Raw genomic sequence first — 7,822 nt, 5'->3', positions numbered from 1 at the left:
TTTACAATTAAGATACAAATCATGGATTTGGAAAGAGATGCGGATATTTCTGTTTCAATAAATCTTCGTGCTCCCAAGTGAATTCGGGTTCCCGCTTGGCATTCCAGCGAACCTTCACTATCGGGATGCGGCGTTGTTTCTTTCGTTTGATCTCTCGATCCATGATTTCGATTGGTTCTTCCACGAAGTTCATATTTTCGTTAATTTCGATCTCATCAAGAGGGAGCACAAGGGTTTCATCAAATAGACACTTCTTAAGATTAGAGACGTGGAAGACAGGGTGGATGTTGCTAATCTCTTGAGGTAATCGGAGTTTGTAGGCTATGAGACCGATCCTAGCAAGGATCTTGAAAGGTCCTATGTATCTTGGGTTCAATTTCCCATGCTTTCCAAAGCGTTTCATTCCTTTCCAGGGTGAGACCTTCAACAGGACACGATCTCCAACCAGGAATTCCAAAGGTTTTCGTCTGTGACATCCCCAAAATCACGGCCAGAAAAGACCGGTTTTGTTTATACTTTATTTCAAAATCAGAGTTATCTTTTAATAAAAGGGTTGCGGAATTTGTCCCAAAACAATAATATGATAAAGATTTATCAAAAGCATTTCCATAGAAATGTATTTCATTAAAAGACTCGGGATGTCATGTTCGTACAGATCAAAAGTATAAACAGTACAATATAAGCCTTACTACATTATTTCATATCTACAGGCCTATATCCGTAATCCCTCGTCCAAAACATCACACCTATGCTCATGCGCCACTACCTGTAATGCATAAAACTGAGTGGGTCAGGCTTGGGAGCCTGGTGAGCACATAGGGTTTTCAACCCACAATAAATAAGTTTATTAATTTCATCAATCAACAATAACCCGATTACCCGTTCCCGTTATCCTCACTTTACGTCCCTAAACACCTATCATAAGGGACCTAGCCTAAGGATTATCATCGGGACGGACACTACTGCTAAGGGGATTCCTCAGCAATAAATGTCCTAATAGGCAACCATGTGGGGGATGGAGTACACCGGTGAACACATCGTTCACAACACCTACAGGTTGCGAGCCTGCTAGTGTTCCACTGGACTGTCTAGAAGAGTCCGTGGTCGTCATCTATACTCCGCTAGATGACTGGATCAACAACAACAACATCGAGGCCTCTCATCATTTTATCACACATCACCTATTACATCTACCCATGTTTTACCCCAACATTTTCGTAGATATAAAATACATATACAGTTTAAATCATTGAAAACATGTATAACAACGTTCATCTAGCATAGATAGCAAGTATTCAGATAATATGCACACATAGCACGTAATTTATATAAAATACTTCATATCTATGTGTAAGTTGAAGGTAACTATGCACTCACCGGAAAAGGTGGTGATTCCGAACTCAGACAGCACTTCGCTTCTTAAAAAGAATTTTTCTTCGACGAAACCTAGTATTATTACCACTAGAGTTTAGTTTATTATTCGTCGAGACTAATTAATAGTCTAGCTATTATTATTATTATATAAGCGTCAAAAAAAATACTTATATAACCCATAATAATAGCCCAAGTATTTATTATAAGTTCCTAATAACGTTACTATAATTAAATAAAAGTTATATTAAAAATAGCGTAGGCGTAGCTCACTTACAGCGGGTTTTATAGAAAACCGGGCTTTGCTTGGAGCAGCGTTCCTGAGCCGAAAAGCTCTTCTTCTCAGAGCCTTCGAGCACTCCGGGGCTTCCGCCTCGTGCTAGGGAGGTTCCCTAGGCTTTTCGGGGGATTTCGGGGCTAGAGAGAGGTTCTAGAGAGAGAGAGAGTAAAGAGAAGAAAGAATGGGAAAGGTGTGAAGAAAATGAGGGTGGGAGAGGTGGTATTTATAGGGTGAAATGTGGCTGAACTTGGTGCCACATGTCACCATCTGGTGGCAAGCCTTGGGGAGAAAGCAATGGCCAAGATTGTGCCACATCACCCATTTTCGCACAGCACACTTCCGACTTCTAAAATCCGTAACTTTCACATACGACCTCCTTTTTTGACGTTCTTTATATCCACGCGTAGGTAATAATAAGATCTACAACTTTCATTTTGACACCGTCAGCTAATTCTCGACCGATCTTAAATTTAACAGTACAAGGAGATTATACTGTTAAACGTCTGCGTAAAATTAATAACTTCTACATACGGACTCTGTTTTTGTCTGTCTTTTTACCGTTGATTTCCTATTAATGAGATCTTCAACTCTCATTTATGTTGCGTAAGCCAAAAACCGCTCGAACTAAAATTCGAGTTTCAGGCCGTGCACTGCTAAGCCGAATCTTAGAAAAATCATAACTTCTTCATACGAAGTCAGATTTGGGCATTCTTTTTATCGATGTTCTTAGTTTAACATATTCTACGACTTTTGTTTAGATTGCTAAGGCTAAAAAGTCTTCTATCGTAAATTCACTATTTACGTTTCCCGGTGTCGTGCCGGTTTTGTCGTAAAACTTCGGCGGGCCATAACTTCTTCTTTATAGCTCGGATTTCGGCATTCTTTATATGCACGGGAACCTTGAGACATATTCTACAACTTTATGTAGAGATATCGGGATTATCTCACACTTTAATTTTGACGCTCATTTTTATTCTTTATTAATTATACATTTATAATTAAATAATAAACACATAAACACACATAATTCACATAATACTCAAATATTTCATATTTATTACTTCAAAAAGAGTTACAATAGTTGACCTAGACTATTACATTGACAAAAATGCTTAGCCCTGAAAACCCGGGCGTTACAATTCTCACCCCCTTAGGATGATTCCGTCCCGGAATCATGCATCAGCAAACAGATGTGGATAGCGACTCATCATGTCATCCTCTGTTTCCCAAGTGAGATTCGGCCCATTCGAATGTTTCCATCGGACTAGCACCAAGTCGACCATCTTGCGTCGTAACTTCTTAGTCTTACGGTCAATAATTGCCTCAGGCTCTTCGATCAGCCTTTTATTCTCATCCATCCTTAATTCCGAGATTGGAATTATGTCGGGAACATCTCCCATGAATTTCCTCAAATAACACACATGGAAGGTGTTATGAATACCATTGAGTTCTTCGGGCAATTCCAGCTTGTAAGCTTGGTTCCCAATCCTCTGAAGAACTTTGAATGGTCCAATAAACCTTGGACTCAACTTTCCTCGTTTCCCAAATCGTATAAGTCCCTTCCACGGTGAGACTTTAAGTAAAACGGAATCCCCAACTTCGAAGGTTATCGGTCGTCTTTTCTTGTCGGCATAGCTCTTCTGACGATCCTGAGCTGCTAACATTCTTTCCCTAATCACCTTCAATTTCTCAGCAGTCTCATGGACTATCTCGGAGCCCATAAACTGCTTCTCTCCGGCTTCAAGCCAACAAGACGGCGTACGACACTTCTGCCCATACAAGGCTTGATAAGGAGCCATCTTGATGCTCGAGTGAAAACTATTGTTGTAGGAAAATTCTACCAGAGGTAAGTGCTCGTCCCAATTCCCTTGGAATTCGAGGGTACATGCTCTCAGCATATCTTCCAACGTCTGAATCGTTCTTTCACTCTGACCATCAGTTTGCGGATGGTAAGCAGTACTCAAACACAACTTTGTACCCAACTCCTCTTGTAGACTCCTCCAAAACCTCGATGTGAAACGACTATCACGATCTGACACAATAGTAAGAGGGACACCGTGAAGTCTTACAATTTCCTTCACGTAAGCATTTGCGAGCTTATCCATAGACCACTTCTCGTTGGCTGCTATGAAGTGTGCACTCTTGGTGAAACGATCCACGACTACCCAAATCATGTCGTGACCATTCTTCGTTCTGGGCAGTTTAGTCACAAAATCCATGGTGATGTCTTCCCATTTACCCATGGGTACAGGTAAGGGTTCTAAACTCCCATACGGTTTTTGATGTTGTGCCTTAACCCTCGCACATGTTACGCACTCAGCCACATACTTCGCAACATTGAGCTTCATCGTCGGCCACCAGTAGTAGGGTTTTAGGTCCTTATACATTTTAGTGCTACCGGGATGAATCGAGTACATGGTCTTGTGTGCTTCTTCCATTAGAAGATCTCTTATTCCTCCCGTCTTAGGTACCCAAATTCGATCTTGGAATACATTCAGTCCTCGACTGTTCGTACCGAACACTAACGTTTTTCCCAAACGTTCTTCCGTTCGGTCATTCTTTTCTAAGGCTTCTTCTTGAGCTTTCCTGATACTTTCCACAATCATCGAGACGACTTCAATTCTTAACGCTCTTGGCCTTCTTCTTTCAAGATTGACTTTCCGACTGAGAGCATCAACAACAATATTTGCTTTACCTGGGTGGTAAAGTATCTCACAGTCGTAGTCCTTGAGAAGTTCTAGCCAGCGTCGTTGCCTCATGTTCAACTCCTTCTGATTAAAGAGATACTGGAGACTCTTATGATCAGTGAAGAGCTTGCACTTCGTACCGTAGAGGTAATGCCTCCATATCTTTAAGGCGAATACTACCGCTGCCAACTCCAGATCATGAGTGGGGTAGTTCTTTTCGTGCTCTTTCAATTGTCGAGATGCGTATGCTATCACCTTTTCTCTTTGGGTCAGAACACAACCTAACCCGACTCCAGATGCATCACTATAAACTGCAAAATCTTCGACTCCATCGGGTAGAGAAAGTATCGGCGCTTCACATAACTTCTTCTTTAGCTTCTCGAACGCCTCATCGTGTTTCTCACTCCATGTATACGTAGCTCCTTTATGGGTCAAAGCTGTTAATGGAGCAGCTATCGAAGAAAAGCCTTGGATAAATCGTCGGTAATATCCGGCTAATCCTAGAAAGCTTCGAATCTCCGTGGGATTCTTCGGACGTTCCCACTTCATTACAGCCTCGATCTTGGCGGGATCAACCATTATTCCCTCTTGGTTAACAACATGACCCAAGAATTGGACTTCCCGTATCCAAAAGTCGCATTTGGAGAACTTTGCAAAAAGCTTCTCCTTCTTTAACACCTCCAACACTTCTCGTAGATGCTTGTCGTGCTCCTCCTGGCTTTTCGAGTATATGAGAATGTCGTCGATGAACACTATCACGGATTTATCGAGGAATGGTTTACAAACCCTGTTCATCAAATCCATGAATGCTGCGGGAGCATTGGTTAGTCCGAATGACATAACCAAGAACTCGTAGTGTCCATATCTTGTTCTGAATGCAGTCTTCTCAATATCCTGCTCTCTCACCTTCAGCTGATGATATCCTGACCTAAGATCGATCTTTGAGAAGTAGCTCGAACCTTGCAGCTGATCGAATAGATCATCAATCCTCGGTAATGGATACTTGTTCTTCACCGTTGCCTTATTCAACTCTCGGTAGTCTATGCACATCCTCATGCTTCCGTCCTTCTTCTTCACGAATAACACCGGAGCTCCCCAGGGTGATGAACTAGGTCGAATGAAACCGCTATCCAACAGCTCCTGAAGTTGCATCATGAGCTCCTTCATCTCCGTCGGTGCTAATCGGTAAGGTGCCTTTGCTATCGATGTTGTTCCTGGTAATAAGTCTATACGAAATTCTACTTGCCTATCAGGTGGTAATCCGGGAAGATCTTCGGGAAAGACTTCCGGATAATCGCACACAACCGGTATATTCTGCACCTCTTTCTTTTCCTTCTTAGCATCGATTACGAATGCCAAGTATGATGCACATCCTTTGGACAAACATTTTCTGGCTTTCATCAAGGAGATGATTCCAGAATTCACTCTGCGTTTGTCCCCGTACACCATAAATGATTCCTTTCCGGGTGGGTTTATCCTAACTATCTTCTTTCGGCATAATATCTCGGCATCGTTGGCGCTAAGCCAATCCATACCCAAAACGATGTCGAAACCGTTTAACTCTATGGGTAATAGTTCCTCATGGAATTCGTTTCCGTTTAGGTTAATGACGATGTTCCTAATACGATTACTAACAGGTACGAATTTGCCACTGGCAACTTCTACAATCAGGGCATTATCTAGTTTTTCTACAGGTAATGCTAATTTCGCACTAAATTTATGCGACACAAAGGAGTAGTTGGCTCCGGAATCAAACAGTATATTTGCAGGCAAACCATTTACAAGAAAGGTACCTGAAGCGACGTCTGCTGCCTCCTTTGCAGCCTCGAGCGTCATCTGGAAGGCTCTCGCCTTCGGCTTTGGTGGTATGTTGGGTCTTCCTGCCTCCTTCTTCTTCGGGCAGTCCTTCAAAATGTGCCCTTCTTCATTACACCCATAACAGGCCTTCTGGTTAAGAGTGCATTCGTTGGCATAGTGCCCAGGCTTTCTGCATTTGTAACAAGTGACCCCTCCATCACACTTCCCAGAGTGCTTCTTCTTGCACTTGTCACACCACTTTGCTTCTGATCCTCCTCCTCTCGAACTAGACTTCGAGAATCTACCTTTCTTACCGGACATCGAGGATCCGTCAAATTTTCGTTTCTCTCCCACTTCCGCTCTCTCCAGACCCTTTTCTCGTATCTGGGTCTCCACATTCTTAGCAGCCCAGATGGTAGCTTTCAGAGTGGTAGTTTGCTTGACCATTGGACCGAAGTCCGCTGGTAATCCGAGGGAAAATTTGTTAACCTTGGAGAGTTCAGTTGGGACGAGGTGAGGAACAAGCTTCATTTTCTCAGTAAAGCTTGCAGCGTATTCAGTAACGCTCATCCTCCCCTTCTTCAGACTCTGGAATTCGTTGTTGATCTCCAGAAGATCCTGCTCAGAGCAGTATTGCATCTTTAACTGTACCAGAAAATCCTCCCACGACATCTTGCTTGCTTCACCTTTGGGCATTGAATCAGCTAGTAGCTTCCACCAGCTTAGTACTCCAGATTTCAATAGAGGAACTGCAAGAGCAGTCTTCTGCCTATTGCTACACTCGCAACTCTCAAACATTGTCTCCATCTCAGAGATCCAGTTCATGACTTCCACCGGCGTCGGGCTTCCGGATAGACTCGGTGGCTTGGATGCCATGAAATCCTTGTATTTGCATCCACGTCCATCATTTCCTCCATCCTGGTGGTTTTGCCTAACTATCGGTGGGTTGGCTTGACCAATAGTCCCACTGTAGTTTCCTTCTTCAGTCTGCCCTTCGTTCAACTCGGGCTGTTCGAGCTGAATAGTCGCTTCCTCTCGATTTTGCTGGAGCAAACGCCTGGTTTCCTCCATTTGACGATCCAACATTGCCTGGATCATCGCTTGCACTCCGGCCATCGTTATTGGTCCGGCGGCGGCTTCCACAACTGGTATTTGCTCGATCACGGGGGGTTGGTGTCCGTTCCCATTTGCGTTTACGTTTCCGCTACGGGTCCTTACCATCTTGATCTATATACCGAATAAGGTGGATTTAGATCTTTATTTAGGAGAGACGTTTTAAATCATCCTTATCACTCCGAAACGTTTACATGCTAGTTCTAATATCGTAGTCGTACGTTTAGAATCCTAAACACATAAGGTTCCAGATCCGGTCGGCAACAGACCATAGATCCCGAACAAAATAACAGCATATCATGCATAAAACATTTAGCACATAAAAGCATTTTAGGCACAATTCCTAAAATAAGCTAGTGCTCACACCTCACAATCATCGCTTAGCATTCTAAGTTTAAGTCTAGAAATCCTACAAATTCCTAGTTCGCTTAAACTAATGCTCTGATACCAACTGTGACATCCCCAAAATCACGGCCAGAAAAGACCGGTTTTGTTTATACTTTATTTCAAAATCAGAGTTATCTTTTAATAAAAGGGTTGCGGAATTTGTCCCAAAACAATAATATGATAAAGA

General features: G+C 42.7%; 1 long non-coding RNA gene across 1 annotated transcript; it reads right to left on the bottom strand.

The window, feature by feature from the left end:
• Window positions 1-590: 590 nt before the first annotated feature.
• LOC145045808 (uncharacterized) lies at window positions 591-1,828 on the bottom strand. The gene is made up of 3 exons (XR_013681887.1): window positions 1,649-1,828; window positions 1,378-1,446; window positions 591-766 (listed from the first exon to the last, which is right to left on the bottom strand). It is a non-coding gene; the product is annotated as an uncharacterized LOC145045808 (long non-coding RNA).
• Window positions 1,829-7,822: the final 5,994 nt, after the last annotated feature.

This window comes from Lactuca saligna, chromosome 5 (assembly GCF_052625555.1).
Source record: "Lactuca saligna cultivar CGN05327 chromosome 5, ASM5262555v1, whole genome shotgun sequence".
NCBI lineage: Eukaryota > Viridiplantae > Streptophyta > Magnoliopsida > Asterales > Asteraceae > Lactuca > Lactuca saligna.
The sequence above is the reverse complement of the archived record's forward strand: the minus strand, read 5'-3'. Positions and strand labels throughout refer to the sequence as shown.